This window comes from Castor canadensis, chromosome 1 (assembly GCF_047511655.1).
Source record: "Castor canadensis chromosome 1, mCasCan1.hap1v2, whole genome shotgun sequence".
Classification (NCBI taxonomy): domain Eukaryota; kingdom Metazoa; phylum Chordata; class Mammalia; order Rodentia; family Castoridae; genus Castor; species Castor canadensis.
In genome coordinates this window covers 81,401,419-81,413,488 of record NC_133386.1, presented here as the reverse complement: position 1 = coordinate 81,413,488, position 12,070 = coordinate 81,401,419, and the positions used below count along the sequence as shown (strand labels likewise).

The window sequence follows — 12,070 nt, the reverse complement described above, 5'->3', positions numbered from 1 at the left end:
ATATACAAGACAAACGTCAAACTTCAGACATGACAGCAATGTTGTACTTTAAGGGAAAACAAAGATACCTCTGTATCAGTCTTTGGGGTTACATCTGGAATATGCCACTGATTTGAAAAAAGAATGTAAGAGGCTTTATTGATTTATATTTTGCATGCTGAAATATTTTAATCATGTGGAATAAAATATGTTAAAATATATTTCAATTTTTGAAATGTTTGCTTTTTAATTTTGCTAATATAGACAAGCTTTTAATATGAAAAATAAAAACATATATATGGTTTGTTCTGTATTTCTACTGGACAATGTCAATATAAACATAACAAATAAAATGTGATACTAATTTTTATACTGACAGCTAATGGACATTCAATGATAAAATTGTGAAGAGTTTTATTTTTAGGAAATTATCTAAAGACTTAATTAAATTTTTGAAAAGTGAATTTAAAATTTTAACTTGTTTAGGTAATTTTAATTATAGTTTTATGTACATTACTAGAGACTTTTAATTTTAATAGATCATTTTGAATATTTTAAAAGACAAATCACTTTTGGGGTGGGGCTGTGGCAAGTGGTAGAGCACTTGCCTTGCAAGCTTGAGGCCATCCTGCTTGCAATACCACTGCCACATAAAAAAGAAAAAATTGCCTTAGTTCCTTTTGTTCCTCCCCATACTTCCCAGTACCAAAAACATGTATATATGTGCAGAATGATATTAATTTTATGTTTACTTTTAATTATTGCTTAAAACATTCAAATTTTGTACTCTATAATTACAATCAATTTTTGATCTCTTAACTCGTTATTGTTAATAGAGCACAAACTATGTGAAAATGTTTTTATTGTTGGTTTTTGGGTTTTTTTGGTGGTAATGGAGTTTGAACTCACAGCTTTGGGCTTCCTAGGCAGGCATTCTACCACTTGAGCTTTATTTTACCAATTTTGGCTTTATTTATTTCTCAAGTAGGGTCTCGAGTTTATGCTCAGGCCAGCCTAGACAAATACTCTTCCATTTACACTTTCTGAGTAGCGGGGATGGCAGGAAGGCACCACTATGCTCAGCTTTTTAGTGGTTTAGACGGAGTCTTGTGAACTTTCATTTACAGAGGCTGGCCTCAAACCAAGATCCTCCTGATCTCAGCCTCCCAAGTAGTTAGGCATGAACCTCCACTCCTGGCTTGTTGTGGTTTTTAACATTTGTTTTGTTTGAGATGGGGTCTCACTAAGTCTTAAACCCACTTCTGCCTCCCAAATGCTGGGATTTCAGGCATGGGCCACTACACCAAGTTACTAAAATCTTAATTACTGCAACATAATAAGTAATCTCTTTCTAATGAAAATAAGAACAATGAATCTATGCAATAAATCAAGTTATAACTTATAAATTATATACTTGCATATGATATTCATGCAAATATCAGTGGCATGATAACAAAAATGTCTAAAGTATAAAATAATAATTAAATTCAAATGCCTTATATTTTGCCAAATATTAGTAACATAAAACTGTAACTTTAAATATGCATCTTAATTTCTTATTATTGATGCACCATTTTTGCAGTAGGAGAACAGAGTATATTTTATTTTACATCTATTCATGCTGACATTTAAAATGTGGACCTCTATTTGTTTTTTTGCCCTGGAACTCTCAAATGTTAAAGGTCCACCTTTTCTGATCATAAAGGAAACCCAAGGAGACTAGAAATGCAATAAACATGATATTCTTCATGGAATTGTATAACATTCAAAACTTCCATTCCTTCTGGGTGTCCTTCAGAGCTGGCAGTTTTTAATAGACTCTCAAGGTCTTTGTGAGTCTCAAGACTACACCACCGGTATGTTTGCTTTCTCCCTGGCCTGCATGGAAATGGATGAATCTAGGAAATAGGTGGGGAAGGGAATGAACCTGATGGTGTCCTTGCAAATGTGTTTCTCTACTTCTGCTCTTTCCAGAGTGAATTAAATAATCTGATTGAAAGTTGCTGAGACAGATCTAAAGCAAGCGCAAAGCTTCTGCAGTGTGTGAAATATGACAGCTGTGGTGCCAACTTTTGGTAGAAAACTGGGTCAAAGGGTGGAGCAGGTAAAAGTGATGCTCTTCAAAAGTTACATCTGCCAACCAAGCTGTGATTAAATCTCTTGGAGAATCCAAAGAAAAGTTGAGAGCTGAGTTGACTAGATTGACTCGCATATTATTTTACAGTTCATGAAAATGGACTAGAATAAAATACATCAATCCCACATAGATAAGTACTGTGAATCACACTATCTGTGGATAAGTTTCACTCATCTCTGGAAACTAATGACTATTTGCAATGACAGATCTGTAGAACTATTAATATCTTTCTATCAGAAACAAAAGTGGACTGAGAAGCAGAAATCCAGAGTTCTAGTCTCAGTTTTGGTTTTTCCAGCCATATAACCTAGGGCAAGTCATTAAACTGATCTGGATTTGACTCTTCTACCTGAAAAATGATGGAAGAATTTGTGCTGCCTAGCTCATAAACGGCTGTGAGGATCAAATAAAACGAAGTAACAGCACTTTGACCATCATACAGTGGCATGCAAATTTAAAATTTTGTCATTTTTGGTTTCACCGTATGATAGTTCCTTCAGGAACCTAGGACTAATTGCTGTTATTTCCATTATCACTCTCTGGCCCTATTTGATGATTATATACTAAGATGCCTTTCTTTCTCAAATGGCCACAATTCAGAATGCTAAATCAAAATCAAATATCAAAACTATTGAAGTAGTATTTCAAAGAAACTTGCTTTTTTTTGTAAAGTCTCATCAATTTCACCCACTAATACACCATTAAATTCTTGTTACTCTTTCCTTCTCTTTGGAAAAAATCAGGTGGTTTCTTTTCTTTAAGAGAAACATGTTGCCAAAATAAATGCTACCATTTTACCAGTTTCTACTTTTCTTCTGTTCTTCTCCGCTCTGCACTTATCTATAGCATTGGTGGGAAAAGGTCCTCTTAGTTTTTCTCACCCTGGCTATTTTTAGAGGACAGGAACCCTTGTTGCCCACTTCTTCACCCCAGAGGCATCTGTGGATACTGACAGGACTAGTTGAGCTGCTAGACACTCCCTAAACAATCTTGCCCTATCAGATAAAGCAGGGAGTGAACCTCTGACAGGTGTCTCAGTCACTGTCATGGGTGTCCGTGGTGCAAGTGGAATTCTAATCAGACCCATATTGTGCAAAATTTCTGAACATTATGGGTAAAGAAAAGGCTGTATAAGCTTCCAGGGGGAAAAACAAAGGTAGAAAAAGGAAAATAGGGAGTAATGTAAGAAGAATTTGGAATCAAACAGTATTAGAATTCCCAAACACACCAGCAGAAAGAAAATGGAACAAATTCTCCAAATAATTGCGAATCTAGAATGCTGTTTCAATGTAACTATTAGTCAAGAATAAAGACAAGAGAGAATTAAAAACATTTGCATGGATTCAAGAACTCCAAAAATGTATGTGCTGCACATTCTTTCCCAGAAAACTACTCAAGTTATACTACACCAAAACAAAGAGCAAACTAAATAGAAAAACACAGGACATGGAAACAAGACATGGAAACAGAGGAAAGCAAAGGAAATTTCCTACGTAATAATTAAGGAAAGCCTCAAGATGACATATACTCAAGCAGGCCTAGAAAAGACTGACAAGAGACCAAAGAACACAGAGCTCTAAGAAAGATGCTTCCAGGAAAACTGAAACTTCATTTACCTTTTTGCTTTTAAATAAGGAAACTGTACAGCTAAATTTGATTACTAAGCCCAAAGCATCCTCATGTTCTGTTAATTTTCTCAAATTACAGTAATATTTAGTATCTTGACAGCTGTCTCAAAAATTTTTTCTTGTTGATCTTGCACCATAAATCTTACAGAGATTTATGGGTTGTCACCAGAAATTAGCAGAGAACCTTGCATGTAGAAGGCACTTAACAAATACTGATGAATTAAAAATTTCCACTAAGCCCATTCTCTCAAGTTGCGCCCTCTTTATCCTCTAATTGGGTTTTCCCATTCCTTGTTTCATTTTCTTTTTCAGTGATCATGCTTCGAATTTACTAGAGGTTCTGAAAGGTACTGATTCAGTTCCACTGGTAACACTCACAATAAAATGAGTTGCTGTTCTCTCCAAAATAGTTTACATTTTCAGTGGGAAGAATATTCCTTCTTACAAATAGATTAATGTGACATTAGAAACACCAAAGGAATTCACCAAACTAAGGACAGCTACAAATACCCTCCTCAGTCCTTGTGAGAGAAAGAGGGTTCTTTTTATTTCTTCCTTACCCTTCAGTCTATCCATCAACTGCTCTTCTAAACTCAGTTTCCAGATATTATGAATGGAACTGTTTTCTTACCCTCTGGAGGTTACTCCTATTAATCCTGCCACTGTAGGGTGAATTATGATGGAGAAAACTTATGTGATACAATGTTAAGTAACACCTCTTCAAAAAGTACAAAAAGGTTTGATTTTAACCATGTGAAGATACTTATGGTACATGCAGAAAAATAAAGAGATTAATGTACTAAAAGTAAAGTGTTCTTTTATGAAATTTACTGTAACACATTTTATTTCTTATTAAGAAGTAAAAAGGTAAAATTATTTTAAACCACTTTGGCAAGGGAAGTTGCAGAATATGAAGAAGATACTATACCCACATATGAAAAATCCACATTTGGAAGCAATGGTTTATAATGTTAATACATCCAAAATTAAGAAAAAAAAGTTCTTGTTCCTCAAATTCTAATGTTTAACTTAAAAGAAAAGGGGGGAAAGAAATATTTGAAAATATTTTAGGTAGGGGAGAAACTTGGGAGCCAAAAACAACCTTAAAAGCTAACATCAAGACCTATAATGATTTAATAAAAATAAGAGCATACCATGCATTCGCTGGTTTGGGTGACTTTGAAGGAGTAGTTAAAACTGTTTCCATGCTATTCATTCCTGAATTGCTTTCTTTGGTAGTCAATGCAATCAGTTTTCGTTGCTTCTGAGAAAGTTTAACTCCATGGGAAATCATTTTTCTAAAAATTATATTAGATTAAACCAATTAGTTCACTGGTTTCACTGATTCTGAGAAAGTTTATTTTATGAAAAATCATTTTACTATAAATAAAATTAAACCAATTAACATCATTTTATGCTTAATGAAGGTTACAGAAGATATATTCTATTTATTGTGATTTTACAATTTTTGGATTAAAATGTTAAGTTTCAATAATGATAATTATCAGTTTATACTATAAGTGAACAAGTAACTGCTGTATATGAACCCTCCTACATATCACACATACATACATACATACAGGGGAATTTGCACCACAAGACTTAAATCTTGAGGGTTTTTTTTAGAAATAGACAGCAATGATCATTTTAGAGGTAAGTTTCTAACATGTAATACTGTGTTCAATAAGAACTGATCTACCAACTCAACTCAATCTTTAGCACATATTTAAAAATAATATTATAAAGATTAAGTATCCTATAAAAAGGTTTAGAGCTATTACATTAAAATGCAGAAAAATGACAGGAAAGATACAACAGATCTTTCCAATTCTTCATGGCAGAAATATAATACCATATGACCTTTCCTTTTTTGATTTTTTTTAACCAACCCTAAATTTGACTTTGGTGTAGCTCCACATTTTTGTCTACTTTCTTCTGTTTCCATGATGGTTCTGAGATCCACAACAGGAGGACTAACAGGACTAAAAGACATAAAAAAAAATTTTACCAAGCATTCAGTTTATCTATCAAGCCCAACCTCAAACTTAACTGAAACTGTAAATGATATGTAAGATTTATGATGAAAGTATAATTTAGATTTGTCAGCTGCAGCCAACCTCAAAAAGGATATTTTGCACGTCATCTTTTTTTTCTTATGTGCACAGAATCTATTTGGTATACCTATGAATTTCTGCAATAATTCACTGACCAGAAATAGTTCACAATAGTACCCACTTACACTCTATGTCTAGACCAAGCATTCCTAATTTGAAAATCCAAAATCTTAAATGTTCTAGAATCAGAAATTTTCAAGTTCACACTTCATCTTAGCCAAAAGGACAAGAAGCAATCAAAAAGGATATTTTAAGTGAAAGCTGCTATTATATATGCATACATAATTACAACTTAAGTGCATCTAAATTCATAAAGTACAAATCTGGAATTCTAAAACATAAATAAAAAGTCAAACAATAGTAGATTCTTAGGTTACCTAAATTAGGCAAAAGAACTCACAAAAGTTCTAATTAAATTCTTATTCTTTGGAATGAATAAAAGTTGAAAATTGAATTCATTCCTTTCTATTTTTTTTACAACTTACTACTATCTAGTAGTAACAAAAACCAGAGATTTATCAGAAAATTTGAGGTGTGCTGATATAGTTTATCAAAATGAAATTTATGATATAGCTAAAAATACATCATAATATTGCATATGAAAGTGCAACCTGTTTACTTCATTTTCTTTCAATAAGAACTTCTAATCACTACTCCTGAATGTAGAAATGTTTGTGTATATACTGAAAATACCGATCATATTGCTAAATACTGTTAGTAGACACTGTCTTGAAATTGATAGCCAACCTATATTGGTTAGCTTTATACCAAGTTATTCTTTAAACATGTTTAATAAGCTATTCTAACATTAGCAATTAAAAGACAGTTTCTAAGTGTTCCCACAAATTATGTATGGTCCAATTTGTTTACTTAGAACAGCAAAAGTGAGACTAACTTATGAACAGCCTTTAGAGTATGAAACATAATCTTTGTTCCAACTGCAAAAGACAGCATTTTTCAATGAATTTACATAAACAGTCCAAATGACAATAATAACTCAGTTAACAAGTCAATTAGCAGCAAGCCTGTAACCTCAAATATGTATCACTTTATTTTGGAGGGACTGGGGTTTGAACTCAGGGCTTCACGCTTGCAAAGCTGACACTCTACATCTTGAGCCACATGTCTAGCCATTCTCTTCTGGTTATTTCAGGGTCTCACAAACTATCTGCCTGGACTAACCTTGGACTGCAATCCTCCCCATCTCAGCCTTCCAAGTAGGTAATATTACAAGGGTGAGCCACAGGCACCTGGCTTGTACTACTTCTTTATAGTGAAAACACTAAAAACCTTTATTTCTAGCTTTTTATTTTTTAAATAAACAGCACATTAAGAACACGAGAACGTCTTTCTTCAAACTAACTATAGCCTAGTACCTAACATTAATCTACCTTTCCCCATCCTCACCTGTACCAAGGGGGGAGTTTTAACTAATGTATCAACTACAAAAAAAATTGCTGCTGTAAGTCACATATATATAGACTTAAATATATACTTACATACAAGTAAAAATAAAATATTTGCTACTATTTACTGGTGTTAATACAAACATTAATTTTGCCCCAGGGGGAAATATGCCTATCATAACTGATTAGCAATTTTTATATGTATAGATAATTTTCCGTGTATCAGACTAATATTTAACGTGCTTCACTAAAATTTTTCATTTGACTAAAAGTAGATGGCAATTTCTTAGAAAGAGACATACAAAACAAAATGCAAATCCTACCTTAAAGAGCCAGCAACCCAACTGGAAGAGCTTGTATTATCAATTCTGTTGCTGGGAATGGGCTGTGGAGCAGATATTTTATGTGTTGGTGATTTTTCCCATGGTTTAAAATCTTCCCTAGAATTCGTAGGAGGTGTACCATGAATATACGATTTAATTTTCCCGTGGGAAAGAAAAACATATTTAAAAAGTCAGTAATAGTAGGTGCATACTTTAGTAACTAATATACAGTAGATACTTAATAAATATTAAAAATCCTATGATGATAAAATCACCTAGCATTTTCAATACATGCTCTTCTATAGTTTATTGCTTTAAGTACAGAGAATGAGGGAAAGGGATTATTATGGGAAATGAGTTTGCATATTAAATTTATATTTACACAAATATTAAATAAAATGTTTTAAATGAAAGTTGTACATGTAAGATATGATGCAGTTATTTTTAAATTAATGTTCATGACTTCAGATAGACCACAAAATGGAAGTTTGGTATAAATGTCCTATAATTCACTGAATATAATTAAAGTATTCTGAATAAAATTAAAGTCAAATAATACTGACAATTCAAAGGGGACCCTAAAACTATTTCTGTTATAATGAGTCAAAAACGTTATTAAAATGGCATTTCCACTGTCAGGATCGTATTCTATTATTGCAAAACATTCACAATATGCCCCCGACCTTCCTTTAAGCCTCAATTGTCTTCCAGACCAACCTTACAAGAATTAACAATTGCCCCCAAACTTCTTTACAGTAAAAACACCATGGAGCCTAGAACACTGTAGAGTCTCCTATCTTTTAGATTAACAACTGTGGAATGAGATGTTAAGGATGCCCCTCTCAGAGTTAACGACATTAGTAATCGTACAGCTTAAAGTTAATTGTGCTAGCCGAGAAGAACTCAATCGTTCTACCTCATTCTGCTCCAGTTAACATCATGAAAGAAAGACCCTTCGCAGAATTTGAAATTTGGCTTACTTTCAAAATCATTTTAGTTGGACAAATTTTATCTGGTGTTAACTGAATTTCCCAATATATATTTCAGTAATTTAACTACAAATGTTTTTCTCAATATGTCTTCATAGTTTTAAAGATTAGAAAGGTTAGAAGTAATATTTATAAAGAGTTCAAAACTTCCATTAACTAGAAAAACTATACAAATTTGAAAAAAGTAACACTGTATGTATTAGTTTATGTCCTCATAAACCAACAGGAGAGTGTTTCAAAATATAATGTAAAGGGTAAACTAAGGGTAAAGTGCCTACTAATCTGAAAACTAAAGGTAAGGAAACAGTGCTTTTTAAAACAAACCTCAATCTTATCTGGAAGAAATCCTGTTGTGAAGTCAGGGGACTGTAACTCTCTAGGACTACCCACTCCTGCATAGCTTCCTTCAGAGGCAGATGTCAATAATTCTGGAAGAGATTCCACAGAATTGGCCTTTCCAGACTTAAATCTAAAAACTGAAATTTAAAAAAGGAAACTTTAAACATGTAAGCATTAAACATACATGCATTACAGTCAGTGAAGCCAAATAGAAAGCAAAAAGCAACTTCCATTTATCCAGATTTAATAATACTTAAAGTATATTCACTATACCAAAATCTTACAATCAAGGTAAGTGAAGAGATAGTAGTAGTTAAGTGAAAAACTGAGAGTATAAAGCAATTATTCATTGAACCTAAGGAACACAGTTTTTTGGGGATTTGCTTTGTAAATGATTATATTTTTCCCCCATAAAAGATAAAAAGGAAGAAGAAAAATAATAAATTCTGTTCTTTTGCTTTCCTTTTCTCATTTGTCTCCTTCTGTAGAAATCTATGACCTCATACAGAAGGGCACTGGCTCCATTTTGTGTTACAGGAAACAATGTGTGTCCTTAGTGCCTCTTATTTAGCCAGCACGTTGGCCTAGATAGAGTCCTACAGAAGCCAATGGTAGCCTGTTTGAGAGTTGGTGGTTTGTTTTGTTTTTGTTCTGTAAAACTCTGCCAAGTAAGTTATTTTTAATTAGCTTGCCATGTGAAATAAAAGAGTTGTTATATGTGTATATCATTTTCTTCTGTTACTTAGGCAGCCTAAATGCCTGCCTAGGTCACATCTGGTTCCAAGGTCATTAGCACAGTAGTCGTTTTACATATAGACCATAAAGTAAACATTTGCTTAATTTCAGATGGTCATTTTCATTCATTTCAAATTTCTTACAATGTAGATGAAGTGTCAAACTTTATATTTGAGTTGTAAAAGTTGTACAATTGATTTAAAATAAATAAAACATCTCTTGTACCTTCAAATAAGTGTTATTCTCTTTAAGTAAACCACTATGACATGCTATATGATTCTTCTGCTATTATTACTGAGTTACAGTTTGATAATAACATTCAAACCTTTTACAAGCTATTATTTCAATAATTTTGGCAAATTTTCATCTAAGAGATTACATTTAATAAATGAAATGCTTTCAAAAGCCAATTAGAGTAAATTTAGAGAATCACATGGATAATTATCAGAGCCAACAATTATTTTTGGTCAAAAACACTTTCATGAATCATCTGTGTAATTTTAAGGATCAACACATGTGTTAAGTATGTTAAGCCTTCACACACTGACTTCAGTGAAATTTGCCTCATACTCAGTTTTCTTTTTTATCTCCCAAAACTAGGTCTGCTTTGACCACAGAATGAGTGATATACCAGGAAGAATATGGAACTTGAATCAAGAGTAAATTCAATTTCTTTTTGTCACTACCTTAAATCACTTAAGTTTTCTGGTATTATTTCTTAGTATTTAAAGACATAAATTATTTCTTTACTATTGCCGATCCCTGCTCTGAAATTCTACCACATTTAGTAATAATAACTTTATCTAAAACAAATCAAATACCTGCTTTTTCCATAAATGATTTAAGTAACTAGAAAATCACTAGTTTCATCACCATCTATCCATTTATGCTTCTGTCCATTAATCTTCTCTTAAGGGCTAGAAGTAAGTCTTTCAGTACGGGGAATATGAGATCACAGAATTTTATATTTGGAAATGTCCTAAGACACATCCTTCAAATTTACTGGCTCTCCTGACTTCTATCTTCAGTACTTCATAAATCAATTTAGGTGTATTATCTATTCTTGTATCTTTTATGTTATTTAAAACAGTCGTCTCTTTACATTATTCCCTTGAGCTTTATAAGACACGTTAAATATCTGATTTGTAATAGCTAATTAAAGAGACAGAATAAAATTCATTCTCTACCCTGTATAATAGCTATTTTTTCCCATGGACACAAAACAATGTAGAACTGTATAGAACTGACTGACTACGAAAGTATTTCTGATAGAAATTGTTCCAGGCTAAGTTCTTACTGCTCTGGACAGATGCACCTACCATTTGCAAAAACCATACTGTACTCTGACTATTATCATACGTTATGTTTTACCTAAAAAGAGAAACTATGAAGACTTTAGATAGTTTAACATAGACCAGACAAATGCAGAATTTGGGATAATCTATAATACAACCAGTCTAAATTTTTGAAAACTACAATACAAAACAAAAAGGCGTGGAGGATAATGTTCTAGCTAAGAAACAATAGGCAAAGGCAATGCTAACCTTGACAGAATATTAGATTTTTAAAGATTAAAACAAAAAAGACTATAAAAACATTTTTCAGTAATTAGGGAAATCTGGATACAGAATACTAGGTAATATTAATGAATTATGTTAATTGTCTTAAATATGACAACAGCATTGTGGTTGTACAGAAGAATATTCCTATTCTTGGGAGATTTGTATTGAAGCATTGAGGGGAAACATCATGTCTGCAATTTATTCTGAACAGATCAGTTTTTTTTGAAAGTCTTTATTAATACATAATACAGACTGTCCATAGGTGTGTGTGCATGTAGGTGCTCATGGTATTTTTTTCATCTTTTTAGTAAAGTAAAGAATTTGACAAAAACTATATGAGCTTTATATTCAAACAGGCTCATATAATGCCTATATGTAAAATATGGCATATGCTACTACAAGATTCTCTCTTTACCCAATAAATGACATTTTGATTGGTGCACTGACATACTTGAATTCAATCAACATAATCACACTATCTTTGTCATATTTTACCCACTTCTAACCCTTTATACCAACGGACAGAGTAGTCTTTCTAAAAACATAAATTTTATCCAGTTATAACCTGTTTTAAAAACTAATCAACAGTCATCCATAGACTTTAGAATACGATCCAAATTCCTTAGATCTTCTGTAACTTGACTATACTCAGCCTATCTTCACCTGTGCACATCCTCTGCAGTGAGCCGTGCTATACTATGTGCATCAGGGATGTTCAATGTATTCTATTGCCTCTGGCTTGAGAACACGCCACCCCTTTGCTTAGTAATGTCTACCTGCCTCCTTTTCTTGGCTAACTTCTTTTTATTGTTCAAGATCCAGTCTGAGTTTCACTTTCCTCTACAAAGAGATCTTTGA

At 32.7% G+C, this 12,070-nt stretch overlaps 1 long non-coding RNA gene across 1 annotated transcript; it reads right to left on the bottom strand.

Annotated features, from left to right (window-relative positions):
- Positions 1–4,903: 4,903 nt before the first annotated feature.
- On the bottom strand, positions 4,904–7,746 carry LOC141420783 (uncharacterized). The gene is made up of 3 exons (XR_012445418.1): positions 7,588–7,746; positions 5,634–5,726; positions 4,904–5,042 (listed from the first exon to the last, which is right to left on the bottom strand). It is a non-coding gene; the product is annotated as an uncharacterized lncRNA (long non-coding RNA).
- Positions 7,747–12,070: the final 4,324 nt, after the last annotated feature.